The 19,325-nt window shown below is 42.1% G+C and overlaps 1 non-coding gene across 1 annotated transcript; it reads right to left on the minus strand.

Moving 5' to 3' along the window:
- Window positions 1-12,626: 12,626 nt before the first annotated feature.
- TRNAL-UAA lies at window positions 12,627-12,709 on the minus strand. The gene has a single exon. It is a non-coding gene; the product is annotated as a tRNA-Leu (tRNA).
- Between the last annotated feature and the right edge of the window lie 6,616 nt (window positions 12,710-19,325).

The raw sequence follows: 19,325 nt of genomic DNA on the forward strand, positions 1-19,325 counted from the left end.
GCTGCCAGTTTGTGATGCTCACCACAGAAGCGCCTCTGTTATTTTGTGCAGTGCGTCTCTAAGTATTCCAGTGAGGACACCCACCACTTCTCTTGAATGTACAGACTCCTCTGTGGGGGTTTTTCTCCCTGCTTGTCAGCTTCAGTCTTCCTTTGTTCAGAATCTTTCCTCTTCCTCTGGACTTACCCCTTCAACACGACCACAACCTCAAGAATGTGATTTTGCACTTACAACGTTCTATGAAATCCAGCAAAACAGCCTCAGTAGACAACACTTCTACTTAAGGAGATAGTTGTTTTTCTCTTCTCTTGTTTAAATCTAGCATAGACACCTTTATCAAGTACATGGGTGTGTCTTAAGTGACTTTTTGGCATTTCTAAGCTTTAATATGCCTTAGATTAAAGGTGTTTAAAAAGGAGAAAACAAAGACAAATGTTGAACTCTCCTTCAAACTAAAAAATTGTGCTGAACTCCTTAATATTTGAAATACTGATATTCTGAGAGGTAAAAGAATGTTAAGTAAATATTTCACATGAACAAATAATTTACTGTCCTAATCATCTTTTAGAAATGCTTTGCTCATAAAGAGACTTCACAGCTGCCTTTCTAGTTTAGTTTCAATCTGTACATCAAATGGTACAGAGTTCAAGAAGCTGTTAAGAATAGTTGCTTGGGGAGGGTCATTTGTGCCCAGGAGTTCTAGATTACAATGAGCCATGATTGCACCACTGCACTGCAGCCTGGGCGACAAAGCAAGACACTGTCTCATTAAATTAAAAAAAAATAAATAAATAGAAAAAGAACAGAAAAACAATGGCTGCCTGTATACCCCCAGGGAACTGAAGCAGTGCCCTTGAGCATGCCTACGGGCCAAGAACTGCACTCTGACAATATCTCATTAAATTGGCAAGAAATAAAAACAGAAAAAGGAGGACCTTTTCCCATCCCAATGAAAACGGATGGAGGCATTGTGGAAAGGGCAAGGTTTTAGCAATGTATCAGCCTAGGTTCAGATTTCAGGTCTTCACTTACTAACTGCACTATAAACAAGTTACTTAATCCCTCTCATAAGAAAGCGATGAGTAGTAGAAGCCAGCATAGATTCATTCATAACATCGTAGGCCAACCCGACATCATATTTTTTTATAAGGTTACTATGCATAGCCAGAATGTAATTGAATTTTGGCACAGTATTAGAAAGCACATCTCCAGATATTCTTATGGTCACAATGAATAAATGCCAGATCAGGTAATCATTAAATATAAGTTTGGAGCCAGTCGAACAATGACATACAAAAAGTGTGTATTAATGTATTAATTCCATCAGGAATTAATTCCAGTTGTGTTCAAGATTTGATCAACAACTTGAATAAAAATATATTAAATGTTCTGATAGCCCAGAGCTAGGAGGGGCAGTGAATGCAGTGGATAACATAATCAAAATTCAAAATAATTACTTAAAATAGCTAAAATAAAGACTATTAAAAGAGATCTATCAAGTTCAGCATCATAGCTACCTGGGATCTGGGCATGACCCAGGGTTAAGGATGGTGTTGGGTCAGTATGACCAGAGCAAGCCGACTAGACCTACTTGACCAGCAGGTGTGGAGTGAGCCAGGAAGAAGAGATGATCCATGTGACTGGAAATTGGTTACATATTGGGAGATTATGTGAATATGGTGGGGACAATGGAAGGCAGATTTCTCACTGTTGTAGAAAGTAGGTACAAATATTGAAGTGGAGAAAGTTAGAATTAACCCTGTGCAGTTGTACTGGAATTGAAGGTGTATGTAGATATACATATATATATATTTCAGTGCCCTATCTGCTGAAAGGGACTAGAAGCAACGATATCCCAGTATCTATGAACATATTTGGTACCCAGATTTTGGTTTCTAAATACCATTTTCCTCTAAAGAAATCATCTCCTTGGAAATCGGAATGATTCAAGGCCACCAGAGGGAAACATTCTAGATGAGCCTAGAACACTTGCATCAGAAAGCAAGACGTGTTCAATGAAAACTATTGAATGAATACAAGAACCAGCCTGAAGGAGCTCCTATTGGCCAAATGTGGAAATTTGAACAACTAAATTTTAGTAATGATTATAATGGATTAAAACTAACTGAATAAAATAGGAATCCATGAGCCAATATTGATATAAACAAATAAGTAATGTCAACTAGTAAATGTAGAAGGAATAATGGACATAGAAATCATCATTTGGTAAGAATCACAGTTTAAGAAAAATTGTAAGGTAGATAAGAGTAATTGTTTCAGACAAAAATCATGAATGGATGCTCGTACTAATGGGAGGAAGTACAAAAACGTGGTAAATAAGTTTACAGTGGAGAAACCTGTCCAGTATCATTTTATCTAAGTTGTAAAAATCAACATCACCAGAAATGGGACAAATTGACATCATGTGCCACCTGCTATGATACACTAAAAAGAACATGGCAGCACGTTTGTGGTATTGCTGGATCTAGTTATGACAATGTGTGAGACAAACATAAATTGAAGAACATTCAACCAAAAGAACTGATCTGCACCTTCCAAAGGGTAAAAGTCATGAAAGTCAGTAGGTAAATGCTAGAGCATGATTATAAAAGACAGAGCCCATCAAGTCACAGGAATATAGCAGCTGCAAATGCACACTGATATGGATGTGTTGAACCAGGGACTCAAATACCATGGCTGCTTTTACTGTGAGTGATGTGACTTTCCTATGTGGAAACATTTTTTCTTTTTGAGACAGAGTCTCACTTTGTCACCCGGACTGGAGTGCAGTGGCGTGAGCTCGGCTCACTGCAACTTCTGCCTCCCCTGTTCAAGTGATTCTCCTGCCTCAACCTCCTGCATACCTGGGACTACAGGTGTGCACCACCACACTAGGCTAATTTTTGTTTTAGTAGAGACCAACTTTCAGCATGTTGGCCAGGTTGGTCTTGAACTCCCAACCTCATGTGATCTGCCCACCTGGGCCTCCCAGAGTGCTGGGGTTATAGGCACAAGCCACTGCGCTCAGCCAGGAACTAACTCTTGATGAAATTCTGAGTAAAACAAAGTACAACTTTCCCTTAATGTACATGGTAGCTGTAGTACTTGCGAAACTAACTGTATAAAGAAAGCTTGCAAAAATATTTCGTGCTTAATATGAAACATAGAGTTAGTCTGTGGGTCCAGATAAACAGCCTTTTAACCCATTCTGTTGAACATTCCAAAGTCTTGCAGGATGAAGGATGATTAGTTATTGTGTGAGACTCCCAGATATTGCAGCATGCCCAGCAGCCCTGGCTCTCCCTCATGGCAGAAGCCCCCACAAGCCAAGACAAGCCGAAAGTGCTCCCATACTTACGAAAATGTCTCCCAGGGCCAGCGCCACCGCTATTAAGAACCACTGATTTAGAGACTACTTTACCACTGTTGGAAGTGATCAGTGGGTTATTTCTGTTTTATTGGAAGATTTGTTCAAGTAAATCCCTTCCAACTCTTACGTTCAACAAGCCCATGATTAAATCTCATTTAGCCATTACCTATTCCCCTTCTGAAACATTGCAATTTTTTTTAATCTTTTGATGAAGATACTCAAATATATATCAATACTTTAAAAGCTATATTAGCTAGCCAGGACTCTTTCAGCTGCAAGTAACAGAAACCAGTACCAACTACTATCTATCTATACATGAGAGGAATTTACTGTCTTAAATTGGAAACGCAAGGATGGGGTTGATTTTACAGATCAGAAATTCAAGGGAGGTTTGGGAGGTGCCCTCCCTACTTCCTTCCTCTTCCCCTTCTTTCTACCTTCTTTTTTCTTCTCTTTTATGTTCCCTTTCTCCTTCCTTCCTTCTTTCTTTCTTTCTTTTTTTTTTTAAACAGAGTCTCACTCTGTCACCAGGCTGTAGTGCAATGGCGTGATCTCGGCTCACTGCAACCTCTGCCTCCCAGGTTCAGGCAATTCTCCTGCCTTAGCCTCCCAAGTAGCTGGGACTACAGGTGCATACCACCACAACCAGCTAATTTTTGTATTTTTAATAGAGACAGGATTTCACCATGTTGGCCAGGATGGTCTCTATCTCTTGACCTCGTGATCTGCCTGCCTCAGCCTCCCAAAGTGTTGGGATTATAGGTATGAGTCACTGCACCCGGCTCTTTTTATCTTCTTTCTTTCTTTTCCTCTTTCCCTCTCTTTTCTCCCCCTCTCCCTCTTCCTTCTCTCTGCCTCCTCCTCCTTCTCCCTCTCCCTTGGCTGAATGCAGACTGTCTCCCAGTAATGGTTGTCCCTCATTCACATTCTATCACTTCTGTGAACAGCCTCCACTTCTTCTCTACTGCTCTGAACTGTACCCCACAGTTCAAGGAGAGATCCATGAAATAACTATGAAATAATCAATTGTATGATTTTAGTTGTTTAACACCATGAAGGCAGAACCTTGTCTTCTTATTCTTTGCTATATCCCAGCTCCCAGCAAAGGTGGACATGCCCATTCTGGCCACTTTTGAAATACTTATTGAGTTAATGAATTGCCTAGTTGGAACTAGAGGTTGCCAGCTTTCAGTGCTTGTATCTCTCTACAAGACTTTCCCAGACATTTTGAAAAAAAATACATAAATGGAAGCAATAAAGCTGTGTGTTCTGGAAGGAGCCTTTAGGCTGACTCACAGTGCTGAGATACAGAAGCAGAACAGAGAAATCCAGTGGGGGAAACACTTTTTACTCTAAATCCACCCAAGTTGGCTTCTCCACCCAGACTTACACAAGTTCATCCTCATCTTACTTTCATCTGAGGGCCACTCACAGGAGACTAAAGAAATTGACTAATTGACTCAATTAGTATAATATTGAGGTCACTTTAACTCATTAGGCCACTTTAAAACTTCATTTGTTATCTGCAGCTAAAAGAGAAGATTTGTGCATGTTGTTCTTTGTAGAGCACTAATGGAATTAGGCATTACACTGAATCACAGTAAAAGAGCTTGCCTATATAATAATAGACTTCAATTCCGCTTTATACTCTCTGGTGCACTTTGCTGCTCTTAAAAGCAGGATAAAATATATTATTTTGCACATCTTCCAAGTGATACGGGTTTCTTATTTTTCTTATGTGGGATTAAAAAAATTTTTTTAAAGTCAGGTTGCATTTAAAAAGCTGAACTGGGTGGGTCCAAATTGCTAGTGTTTAAAAAATGTGAAAAACATCCTTAATATAGCTATTTGTGACTAACCCAGTGGGTGTGATACACAGAGAGAAACAATAAGCTCTCTTATTGTACATTTGAAAAGTTAGAGTTTAGAACTCCGCTATTTCAGAAATTATTCATGGAATTACCCAGACTTTTCTTTAAGAAGAGATTGCTGATGATGAAAAATCAGACATTTCAAAACTTTTAAATGAAAAAAAAGTTTAATAAGTCAGAAGAATGCAATCCATGTCCCCCTCCCAATTTTCTCTTTTAAAAATTATATATTTTGCTGATGATCTCATACTCCCCTGCAATTGCTGTGGCAAATACAATTGTCAACTGAAGAGTGACAAGGTTCTTAAATTTGGAAAGGAGAGCTTTATTTCTCATAAAGAGTTCCAGCCTGCAGGATGGCCATTATGACAGGCTGGGAAATATAGCCTCAGGCCACAAGCCAGAAACAGACATTTCGAGGAAGGGGCAAAGGGAATAGGAATTTATGCTGGGCAGGATGGCAAATATAGAATACATATTTAATAAGCCAGAGGAGGACTCATGCACACTTATGAAAGGAGAAACATGTGCATGATCATTTGAGCTTCATGCCCCTTCATGGGTCCCAGGTACAAAAAATGGCGGTATTAGCATGATCCCAGAATGCAGTTTTCAGCCCTCTGATGGCAAAAAATGAAGCAGAGGCCAGATGTGGTGGCTCATGCCTGTAATTCCAGCACACATTGGGAGGTCAAAGCAGGAGGATCACTTGGGCCAAGATTTTGAGACCAGCCTGGGCAACATAGTGAGACTCTGTCTCTATGAAAAATAAGAAAAAGTTAGTTGGGCATGGCAGCCTGAGCCTGTCATCCCAGCTACTCTGGAGGATGAGGTGGGAGGATTGCTTGAGCCCAGGAGCTTGAGGTTGCAATGAGCTATGATCATGCCACTGCACTCTAGCCTGGGCAACAGAGTGAAACTCTTTGTCTCAGGGGGGAAAAAAAAAAGGTAAAGCAGAGTACACAAAAACTTTTACTGTACCTCCTCCACAGACTGACCAGAACCACTCCATGCTTGGTGGTCTCTTATTAGGCAAAAAAGGAGGGGCAGGGGCAGGCCGTTGGTTGATGTCAGTGGTGGAGTCTTTTGAAAAGGCTGGTTTCTGTTTAGGCCTTAGGGAAGAAAGCCTGATCCTGGTAAGTGAGGAAGAGGATATGAGGAGGCATGTCTGACCTCTCACCCCACAATGAGTGACAACTCAGTTTTCAAGGTTACTCTGGGGTCCCCTTGGTTAAGAGGAGGTCTGTTTAGTAGGTAGGGACTTGGAATTTTATTTTTAGTTTACACACACAATATACAACCAACAGAATCAATTCCATGAGCAACTTTTGCCTTTACAGCAAAACTGATCTCACAGTCAATCCATATATACGCTTTATAAGAATCACTAAAGTATAACAATAGCTTCATCTATTGATCATTTTATATGCCAGGCACTTTCTAAGCATTTTTTCAACATTACATTTATCTCTTACAATGAATTGTTTGATGAGTACTATTATTGTCAACTCCATCTCATAGGCGAGAACACAAGGACTTGGAGAAACTGAATAGCCAGTCCAAAGTCACACAGCTACCAAGGGTTGTAACTAGGATTAAAAACTGAACTGGCAGACTTCTAATCATAGTTCTTGTGTTGCCTCATAGGATCTATGCTGTGTATTTCACAAACACACACAGTTCTGTGTTTATATATAAATTAAATTGTGGAATTCAGGCAAATATTCAACACTCTTTTTAATAATCCATCTTATCCATGCAAACTTTAAAAAGTTACCTTATTCAGTAACTGCCAACCTTACCATGCTATGGCAATGAATAAAATGGCTGAAAATAAAACCTAAACCCAAAGATAAACTTAGAACTTGAATTGCACAAGTGTACTGTCTAGCCTACCCAGATAGAAATGACTCAATGACTCAAAAACTACTTAAGTGTTGCCTCTTTGGGCTTCTGAATGCTCTTTTTTTTTTTTTTTTTGAAACAGGGCCCCACTCTGTCACTCAGGCTGGAGTGCAGTGGCGCGATCTCGCCTCACTGCAGGCCTCGATCTCCTGGTCTCAGGCAATCCTCTCACTGCAATCCCCTCGCTCAGCCTCCTGAGTAGCTAGGACTGCAGGCATGCACCACCACACCCAGCTAATTTTTGTATTTTTTGTAGGGATGAGGTTTTGCCATATTGCCAGGCTGGTCTCAACTCCTGGGTGCAAGCTATCTGCCCACCTCGGCCTCCCAAAGTGCTGGTATGGCATGTATGAGCCACTGCTCCCGGCCGACTTCTGAATCTTGATTGGTAAGGTCTACCCTAGCTGAAGAAAGAAGAGGAGAGGGAAAAGAAGTAAAAGAAGTATGAGAATACCTGAACCCACACTGTATTAACTATATTTTTAAATTTTCTGTATTTTTAATGCTCTGGCATCTGGGGTCTTACCGATTGGGCGGAGATTGTCCCTCCCAAGGTCAGCTAATTCCTAGAGACAGGAGACAACTCAGAATAGCCCTTACACCTCAGAGCCTGCTGAAATTACTCGAAACAGCCAATCTTAAGCATGCTTACCCTTTCTTGCCCCTTTTCTTTCTGCAATAACCACAATAAAGGCTGTTTTAAAAAATCTTATTGTTTATTCATTCTTACTTTTAAAAAATGTTGTGGTTGCATAGAAGCTGTATATGTCTGTGAGTACATGAGAGGTTTTTGATACAGGTGTAAAATGTGAAATAATCACATCAGGAGAATAGGGTATCCAAGCCCTCAAGCATTCGTCCTTTGTGTTACAAACAATCCAGTCACACTCTTAGTTGTTTTATTATATTTTATTTTTTATTTTACTTTATTTTTGAGAAAGGGTGTTGCTCTGTCACCCAATCTGTAATGCAGTGGTGTGATCATGGCTCACTGCAGCCTCGGCCTCCTGGGCTCAAGTTATCCTCCCACCTCGGACTCCCGAGTAGCTGGGACTACAGGTGCTCACCACCACACCTGGCTACATTTTGTATTTTTTGTAGAGATAGGATTTTGCCATGTTGCCCAGGCTGGTCTTGAATCCCTGGGCTCAAGTGATCCACCTACTTCGGCCTCCCAAAGTGCTGGAATTACAGATATGACCAACCGCACCCAGCCACAGTTTGTTATTTTAAAATGTTTAATGAAGTTCTTATTGACCATAGTCACTCTGTTGTGTGACCAACTAGTGTGTCTTATTCATTCTATTTTTTTTTGGTACCCATAATAAAGATTGTCACTCATGCTTTCCCTTCAATCTTTCTGCCACTGACTGACCCCACTCCTTCGCCATGTGGCCCTGCATGGTGTGGTGTGACTCCTGTGTCTAAGTATCTGTGACATAAAAATTGCTTCCTTCACGACAGTCATTTTTGTGTCATGTCCTACTGTTTCTGATTAAAATAAATCCACAGTACATTTTAAAACACATACCCCGAATAAGGATTAATATGTGTACAACACAGAAAATGAATTATGAATACTCAGTAGATTTCAGGGTAGTTCACTTATTCAGCAGGTATTTGTTGAGTGCATGTAATGTACTGGAGACACTCTGCTGGACGAAGTTTTCGTTTAAGTTCTGTAAGGACCCAGTGCTGACCTTGACTGGCCCTGGCTGGCTTACATTCCACAGTCATAGGCTGTCACTGCCCACTGTAGCCTGTTCATACTGGGACACCCACTTTTTGCCTCAGAGCTCTTAATATTGAGTTTAGCCTTTGCCAAATACTAATCTACAACCTAGGATTCTGTCTCAATGTTATTTTCTTTTAAAATGATATAATAACAATAATAGAATCAATCATTCCTCTCTGCCAGGCACTCTGATAAATGCTTCAGAGGCGTCAAAATCTATTTTGATGAAAATGAAATGTAGGCTGGGTTGGTTTGCAATCACCCTTTATCTGGTAGCAGAGTAATGAGGAGATGCAAGGCACCTGGGATTATGTTCTCTGCCTCTTATACAGTATCTTTGAACTAAACAGACTTATTAAAACATGGGGCATTACCATTTATCCCACTTGAACAATTAACATATGGGTGAGGTTCATAGCATGTATTGAATTTGTTCTTCAGCTAGCTGCAATTGTATTTGAAAGTGAAAAGAAAAGAGAAATAATTAAGGTTTCCAAATTCCAACTTCCTACTGAGGACCAAGAACGCTACTTGTTCAGGATCTCTCAAATTGGACTTGACTTCCGTGTTTTAAAGTTGATGGCTAATCCAGATATCTATTATCCTTCAACTTCATAGCCAGGATTTGGCATTGGAAAATAAACTGAAACAAAGAAGATGCAGTGCAATAAACCTTCTATTGATACAACTAAAATAATGGCTCCTGCAAGTTGTATCAGTGATTCAGTATTATTTTCAATGGCAGGTTTATCAATAATGATTAAAAGAGAAAAAAGAAAGTCAATTTACTGGCTGGCATAGATATCTCCTGAATCTGCTTCCAAACACAGTAACTGTGGAGCAAATTATCAGAATTCTATAGTTGGAATAAGGCAGACAGAATTTAACAAAAAATTTGCCTCAAATTAACCAGTAGGTGTCACTGCTTAAACACATTGGTAACAGCTTTTCCTACAGCCATCTATGTAAAAGCCCCATAGAAAATAATCAAACAATTTTGAATGACTTACAACTACTTCAAACCCACAGAGAATGTTTATAAATCCACACTGTTACTTTATAATTCAAAGGATTGACTTAAGTTCTTTTTGTTAAAATAATTACTAGAAAATCATTATAAGCTTAGTGGCAGTATACAAATTTAATGATTAATTTAATGATCAAATTTAACTGATTCAAATTTAATTTAAGCCAATTTAAATTTAATTCAAACTAAGTTAACAATTCAAATTTAACTTCAGTATATTTGCTACGTTTTAAGAACCTTTGAAAATATATAAAAAGGCTAATATAACAGATCTGCTTTTCAAGGAAAAAATCCTGGGCTTTTAAGGAGGAAGAGAGAGAAAGACTGAGCTCAGTCTAACTGGTTATTAACTGAATTAGACAATTTTTCCCCTAAAATATTTTCTACCAATTCAACACGTCCCCCATCCCAAGCCTATAAAGACAGACCAAGATTCTCTACATCAGTAGACACAGATACTTCCAAATGTAACATTCGTCAGGTTCCTTCTGTTTCAAATCCTTCAGGGCATCCTGGACATCACACTTCACAGGGCCCCCAGTTGGCTCCCAGGTGGCTTACCCCACCCGCATCTGTCTCCCTCTCCCCCTTGCCCCTTCCTCATCCCTGCTTCTCCTCCTTCACTTCTCAACTAAAGCTGGCTCTCTGAGGAAGAGTCAGGCCTTCCCAAACCACTCCTTTAGCACCTTGGGCATAATTCTTATCTTTTCATTACAAATGTGGCTTATTAAAATCCCTATCTCTTGCTATCCGAGCTCACTGAGATAAAGGTCAGGTTATTTATCTGCACATCCAAAGTATCTACCAGCGAGTGGTTCAGAGCCTGTTCTCAGTTGCTGGCAGGATGTTTATTTCCAAAATATGTAGACACTCTTTTTCTCTTTCCTTTTTGAACAATTCAATTCTAAAGCCATTAAATGAGCTTGAGCAATGTATAGATCTGCATTGGGAAGGTAGGAATTCAGGGAGTTACAAACATGTACGGGGAGACAAAATAGAACAAAGATATTATACAGATATATAGATAAATATACAAATACATAAATATGCACAGACACACACACACTCCTTAATTCTGTCTACCCAGAGGGCCTGGGAGTAGCAACACCTCAAAAGCAATGAGCACACCTAGCATTGAGACCTTGGTTTCTAGACACCGTTCTCCACTAAAAGGAACCAAGGATCTTTGGAAAATGGCTGATTCTAGCACTGGGTCAGGAAAGTACAAGTATGTCGGGACTATCTTGGAGTAGGAAGTAAGGACGTGCTAAAGAATAATGCAGCCCAGTCTCTATTAAAAATACAAAATATTAGCTGGGCGTGGTGGTGGGCACCTGTAGTCCCAGCTAATCGGGAGGCTGAGGCAGGAGAATGGCGTGAACCTGGGAGGCGGAGCTTGCAGTGAGCCGAGATCGCGCCACTGCACTCTAGCCTGGGCGACAGAGTGAGACTCCGTCTCAAAAACAAAACAAAACAAAAAAAGAATAACGCAGACAGGTCAAAAGTCAGCTTCAATGGGCTGTCACTGGCCCAATCTGAGACACTTCGAGCATCAAAAGGAATGAATGGTTATTAATTAAAATAGAGCGCCATGAGTACATACGTACATAACTTATAATTCCATAAATAATTGAATAAAATGAAAATTTGATAAGGTATGGGATATTACACAGCTTCGAGGCACTTCCCTCTAAAACATATGCTAATCACAAAGGGAAAAGAGTAACTTTATAGAGGAGAAGCCTGGCAGAGAAGCAGGCCACACTGAAATCATGCAGCCTGAGAGGCTGCCGTGAGAACACCGCATGGCTTCTGTGGAAGTACTGCTAAATAAACAGAGCCTGGATCTCATCAGGAGGAAACACCAGAAAACCTAGACTGACAAAGGACATTCTACAAACCGGCTGGCTTGTCAGCAGAAGTGTCAAGATCATGAAAGTCAGCAGAGGCTGAGGAACTCATCCGCACGGAAGAAGTCGAAGGAGACAGGACAAGTAAATGCAACGCATCATTCTGAAGAGGAGTCTTTTGCTATAAAGAACATTCTTGCGACAACTGGTGACCGAATGGGGACCGAGGATTAGACGGTATTAAATATCAATGTTAATTTCCTGATTTTAATAGTAGTACTTGGGCATCCACTCGGTATTTTACTTTTAAATGATTCAAGAGAGGAAAAAAAGTTATTTGCATTGTGCTTGCAACTTTTAAAAATTCTTAGAAGGCTGTCATTAAACAAACAAACAATTTTAAAGGAAGAAGAAGGAAAAAAAAAAACTTGACCACGCTGTATTTAAAAATTCTAAGCCGAACCCAAGTTGGAGTGCATTTTACATCTAGGATGATGCAGTCTCCACCTTCTAGGAGTTAAAAGAAGAGTTGTGCGCACAAAATTAACATTGACGGGGGTAAAAAAAAGGAAGAGAGAGAGAAAAAAGAGAGATGCATTTTTTACTTTTTTGCAGAGGCAGTTTTAAAAATACCCTCCAGGTCACAGCCCTCCCCCTCCCGGCCGCCTCCCGCCCTGCAGTTGGGGAGGTGAGCGGAGCTCCGCGGGCTGCCGCCTGCGCGGTCTCTTGGTGGGAAGCAGGTCTTTGCGTGTGAGCGTTGCGCCTCTCCCAGCCAGAAGTCGGAATTCTAATGTCCAATGCGTGCTGTGTTCGGTGAGATTCGTATTTTTAAAATAATAAAATAATCTAAGAGAAAAAAACCTTGAGCTACCAGGAGTGGGGTTCGAACCCACGCGGACATATGTCCATTGGATCTTAAGTCCAACGCCTTAACCACTCGGCCATCCTGGTACAGGCATGCGACGTTACTTTCGCTCTTCCTACAAGGCGTCCTCTACCTCCTCCTGCCCGCACCCTGCCTCCAGAACGTGGAGAGTTTTCGCCGCCACTCTCTCCGCTCTCCCATCCCGGGCTGGGGCGGCCGCCGCGCAGGTACTTCGGTTTCTCGCCGCCGCGACTCACTGTTGCCCCCGGCCCGCAGCGGCAGTGAAGACAACTGCAGCAGAACTGCGCGCTCTCGGCGGGGGCGTCGGCGCGCGCGGGCCTTTGGCTGCGGGGAGACTCCGGGCCCTCCAGTTGCGCTTTCAGTTTCGAGGTGCGCGGGCGCCGCAAACACACACCAGCAAACTTCTGGGTTCCTGGGAGCGCGTTCTGGAGGCCCCTGGCTGGTGGTGCAGGGACGCGGCCCACAGGGCGGTGTTTAGTTTGTGTTGTTCTAAACAGAGTTGGCTTCAAGGAATGAGGTGCCCGGACAGCAGCAGAGTTCCTGGACTCCTGCCCCTAGGGGCCGCTTTTCTTCTTCGCATGTGCCACAAGTCACACGAGAGGGAAGCTTTGTAGAAATGTGCGTGTCGCCTGTGCCACGCCACATGCAGGGGAGCGTGGCACAGTCGCCCTTCCTGGTGCCTGCAGGCCCATCCCCACTGCACCGCCTCGGATGCAGTACGGTGGCCTCCTCTTTGCCCCCGCAACCCTACAAGGCAATGAGATATTTTTGTTCCCTTTTCTTGTTTTGCAGTGTTCTCCTTACTTTGTGTACATGAGTTTCAGTTCGTCCTGTTATCCCTTTTCCCAGGACTTCCACTGCATTCCCCGCTACCCAGGACCTCATATCGACCACAGAACGAAGAGCCCAGGCTCTGTGTTGTGGAGTGGTAGGGGCCTGGTTGGCTGAGCTGGGATCCGGCAGCTACATGATTATCCGGTCACGCCCTTGTTCATATGGTGCAGACAGCGACTTCTTCATCAAGAACTTCTATCAGCCTGGAGACTGCACACACCAACCTCACTGTGCGACACCTCACCAATGGCTCTCCTGCTGGGTCACATTGTAAGAATTGTCTTGCCTCTTCTTGGAACTCCTGTGATCCCTGGGAACAAGGGCTGTCACGAGCCTGCTGCCCTGGTTCACGGAGTTTCCGCCAACTCCTATAGAACTGTCCCTGCGAGAGGGCCTCAAGATAGTAACCAGGAGAATCACCACTTTCACACTTTGCCACACAGCATTGTAAGCTGTCGGAAGCCTGCGTCTATGTCCTGACCTCAATAGCACCCCTCCTTCTAAGCGCCAGGCCCGGCCCTCCGGAGTACACGACAAGAGCTCAGGCAAGAGCAGTTCCTCAGGCCTTGCCCTGGGGTGCTGAGAGATGAAAGGGAACTTAGACTCTGCCAGGGTCAAGGGGCAGCCACGTGGTGATGACATGGGGTCACCAGAGTGCCAGCTGCCACCCTCCATCTCCATTGTATGGCGCCAAATTGTCAGAGGCCACAGACTTCCAAAAAATGGCTTATTTCAAGGCACTGAAATGATAATAATAACATGGATTGAGAACATGTCACTATGTGACAAGCATTGCTTTAAGCTCTTTACATATATCATCTTATTTCAGCTGGGCGTGGTGTTGTGTTCCTGTAGTCCCAGCTACTCGGGAGGCTGAGGCCAGAGGATCGCTTGAGTTCGGAGTTCAAGGCTGTGTATGTCATAATTGTGCCTGTGAATAGCCACTGCACTGCAGCCTGGGCAACATGGTGAGATTCCATCTCTAAAATAAATAAATAAAAATTTCTTAACAACCCTGTAAAGTAGGTGTGTGAGGGACGCATTCAAACCACAGTGTTATTTGAATGACATTTTTGTTAACCCCAGACTCAACTTCCAACAAGCCGCTAGTATAAGACAGTTTGGAGTAACACAGCCGCGTCGTAGGGTATCCCTTAGAAATGCACCTTCTGAAGCCTCAAAATTGTATTAAAATTTTCTGGCTGCTGTTTAAGGATGGGCCTGGTACAAGTTAGTTTATCTTTGGTCATCTTTGGAAAAATACAACCTGCCACACAGCAGAACTATAATAGTATCTCCCATTCCAAATGCTTTTCTTCCAGTGTTATTTTGACACCCCTCCCATTAATAGATGGAATGTGGGGGGATGGCGTCTATGTTCTCATTCATTGAATCTGGAAAGGGGCTTGTGTCTATGGAGGAGTGATACTATGTGACTTCTGAGGCTAGGTCATAGAAGTTGCTGTAACTGTACTTCACTTTGTTTTGTTTTGTTTTGTTTTTTTGAGATACTTGATCTTGGAACCGAGCCACCATGATGTGAGGAAGCCCAGGTAGCCACATGTAGTTGTTTCAGGTGACTGCCCTCAAACAACAGGCAGTATTAACTGCTATAAATATGACTGAATGAGCCTTCAGATGATTCCAGACCCTAGCCATCAAGTGACTGCTCCCACACAGCCATTGATTCCTTCCAGTTAATTACCCCATATTATTATGTGTGCAGGTAGACAAGTTGTCCCCATAGTATCCTTTTCCAATTCCTGATTCACAACATCTGTGGAAATAATAAAATAGCCATTATTTGCACCACTGTTTGTTTGTTCATTTGTTTAAGTGAAGCAATTGATAATGAAAATTCTGAGAATGATAAACTGGGAGTGCAGTGATGAGGCACTAGGAGTACTGGTAGAGACAGGCGATCTGAGGATAAAGCTGGCACAGGGGGAAGCAGAACCCCGAGATGGAGAGAGTCCAAGGTCTGATTCCATCATTGGAGTCATTTACTCCATCCTTCCTAGAAACTGGACTCAAGGCCATACTGCCGTCTTCCAAATCTACATCATACATGGAAGTGTCTGTGTGGAAGAACAGAAGTTCCATCCCTGGATGCTTGCTGCAAGGGTAGATAGGAAAGAAAGTTCTGGCTTCTGCCTCAGGAAGCAGTTCTGAAAATGGAAGAAATTCTGCAAGCATAGGAAAAGTTGCCGAACTTGCTGGCAACTACAAGGCATCACAAATACCCACTTGAGTGTTGGAACAAAATGTGAAAAGCACTGTGCCAATGGCATTTGTTATAACTGACAATATTAGAGAGTAAATGTCAATATTAGGACAGATTTTGTAACATCAAAATGGCTTCACGTTCAAGAAACTGCATTTAACATACTTCTTACTGGGAAATGTACCACGCTATTTAAACTAGTTTTCAGTGTGTATGTATGCTTATTTAAGCCATGATATTCTTCATACATTCTGCGATGGTTTTAAAAATATGTCCATAAATGCTTTCATACTTCTGTCTTCAACAGGGGAAGACTACCTTTCCTCCCCTTGAGTGCGGGCTGAATTTAGTGACTCATTTCTAATGGATAGAATAAAATGAAAGTGATGGTCTGCAACCTTAGAGATGAAATCATCAAAAGGCACTACTGCTACCACTGTGGTTGCCCTCTCTTGGAGCATTCACTCTGGAGGATGCCAGCTGTGATGTCCCACATGGAGGCTCTGAACGGAAGCCTCTACTAACCACCACGAGGACCTGAGGTCTCACATGAGTGAGCCTGGAGACGAATCTTCCACCTCAGGCAGGCCTTCTGATGACTGTAACAAGAGGCAGCAACTTGACTGCAACCACAGGAGAGAACCTGAGCCAGAACCACCCAGCTAAGCCCTGATTTCGTGACCCTCAGAAACCAAGTGAGATAATGAATATTTGTTGCTTTAGGCTGCTACATGTTGTGCTATTTTTTACACAGCTATGAGCACTAATACATTAATATTAATACTCTACTAATACTATAATACACTAATTCTAATACTAATACTATAGCACTAATACTAGGCAAAGTTAGTTTCTCTAGCACTGATGATGTGCTCACAGGCATATATTTTGTTTCTTTACATCTATTTTATTATTTTCAGAGTTGTTTATATATATTTTATTTATTTATTTATTTATTTAGAGACAGAGTCTCGCTCTGTGGCCCAGGCTGGACTGCAGTGGCACGATCTCAGCTCACTGCAACCTCTGCCTCCCAGGTTCAAGCGATTCTCCCACCTCAGCCTCCCAAATAGCTGGGACTACAGGCGTACATCACCACGCCCAGCTAATTTTTGGATTTTTGGTAGAGACTGAGTTTCACCATGTTGACCAGGCTGGCCTCAAACTCCTGACCTCAAGTGATCCAACCGCCTCGGCCTCCCAGAGTGCTGGTATTACAGGCGTGAGCCACCATGCATGGCCTGTTTATATATTTTTTAAATTTTTCTTTCTTTTTTTTTTTTTAAATTTTAGATTCAGAGGGTACATGTGTAGGTTTGTTACATGGATATATTACATGATACTGAGGTTAGGGCCTCTAATAATCCTGTTGCTCAAGTAGGGAACTTAGTACCTAATAGTTTTTCTACCCTTTTCCCCACTCTCTCACACTCCATTGTAATACCCCATTGTTTATTGTTCCCATCTTTGCATCCGTGGGTTTCTACACATCTATTTTAAAAGAAAGAGTAATCCTGCTAACCTTGATAACATTCAACTTTCCTTTTTGCATTTGTTGTCAAATTCTTAAAGAGATTGCCTGTACTTTCCAAGCCTACTCATTTGCTTTCTGTTTTTTTTCCAGAATCCTCTGAAATGTAGCTTCTACGCTTATCTTTCTCTCTCTTAATCTTTTCAGAATGAAAACATCTTTACAGAAACAGATTCAAGTTGTAAACGTTGTATGACATCGAAACAATATAGAAATAAAGTAGAATGTGAAACCTCTTATTCACAACCCCTGTAATCCGAGTCATATTAAATTGGGGTCCCTTGTCTTTTGAAGTCGCTAAACCATTTTCTGTCTCTCTTCTGCTTTTTCCCATGCCTGCTCTTCCCTGCCTAACTCTCTTCCAAGGCCCCCATAAATTCTATCTTCCTACCACACACACAGTAGTAAAGTTAAAGGAGTAAGAATAAGCTGCACTTACAAGTGTGAGTGTACAAAACTCAGGAAGCTCCAAATTACACTCTAGAAATATCCTTCTCACTCTGCCTGGCCTTATTATACAGCAGCGCCCCATTAGCTGCAGTTTCGCTTTCCTCAATTTCAGTTACCCACAGTCAACTGCGGTTTGAAAATATTAAATGGAAAATTCCAAAAGCAAACAATTTGTAAGTTTTCCATTAAGTATCATTCTGAGTAGTGTGATGAAATCTCACACATGGAATGTGAATCATTTCTTTTCCAGTATGTCCACTCTGTCTATACTTCTCGCATGTGAGTCACTTAGTAATCCTCTTGGTGGTCAGATCACAGTATCATAGTGTATATCAGATTCAGTACTATCTGAAGTTTTAGGCATTTGCTGGGGGTCTTGGAATGTATCCTCAAGAATAAGGGGTCCCTGCTGTAATAGAAATTATGGTTTGTGTTATCATTAGAAATATATTCTTTTTGGTGACAGAATTTTCTCTTTATTTACTTGTAGAATTAAAATTTTTGTCTCAAACTTTTATGAAATAAAATCTTGCATGGTATACACATATCCTGCATGGTAAGCAGGATATAAATTTGCCTTTTCTCCATAATAGAGGGTTTCCATTATGATAACAATAATTTTTCTGAACTATAGATAAAAGGCAGTAGTGCACAGTAATGTAAATGTATTGTTTAAACTGTCAAGTCAGTAGAGCTAGTTCAAATCATAATTCTTTCCTAGCTGTATAGACAACTTATTAGTTTCCTCAAGTCTCATCTGTAAAGTGGGAATACTAACTCCTACCTGAGAAAAATATTGTGAGAATTAGTGAAATATGTGTGTAAAATATCTCCGCTGGTTGCCTGGCATTGTAACAGAATCCAGGTTTGCCACTTAAGCCAGAAACAAGAAACGAGGGTTAATGGGAAGAAAAGCAGGTTTATTCAGAAAACCAGCAAAACCGAGAAGATGGTGAACTGGCGTTCTAAAATACCATCTTAAGTCATTACAAATCTCAGGCTCTTTTTATGTTAAGGGCAAAGGGAGGAGGAGGGAGTTGAGATCAAGAGTTAACCGGTGACTGAAGACACCTAGGTGGCAGCGAGGGTCTGAGGAGGTTGGGAAATTATTTGTCCTTGGTCATTATGCTTCTACAAATCTTTAACAAGGACCAACTAGACACAACCAGGTGGAAAAGCTGCCACCAAGGAGTGGAGGAACCAGGATAACTGGCACACTAGCTCCCACAGGAGACTTTAGTCCCAGGGGAACTGTCAGACCTGAACTCTGCAGGGTGGTCTTGCCCATTAGACTGGACTGGTCTGACCTGAGTAATCCTTGGTCTTCTGGCCCCTTCTGGGACCCCAACCTGGCAGTGTCTGCTTGCAGGGCAGCCTTGGGTGCCCTGGGGGCCCACCCTATAGCTTCTGCACTGGTGGACCATACCTGACTAGTGGAGAGCTGCAGTGGGGTGGTCTCCATGGTCACACACCAGTCTATCCACTCCCTCCCTGCACTGTAGCTTCCCCGGGGCCCATGGCCACCCCCCCGCCACCATTGCTTTGTCAGCATGTATGCACACTAGCAGATTTTGCTTTCCTTGCCCCACCAGCGTGTGTGTACACATGCACCCTGCTTCACCACTGCTGCTGGCAGGAGTGC

This window comes from Mandrillus leucophaeus, unplaced genomic scaffold (genome assembly GCF_000951045.1).
Source record: "Mandrillus leucophaeus isolate KB7577 unplaced genomic scaffold, Mleu.le_1.0 Scaffold531, whole genome shotgun sequence".
Lineage (NCBI taxonomy): Eukaryota > Metazoa > Chordata > Mammalia > Primates > Cercopithecidae > Mandrillus > Mandrillus leucophaeus.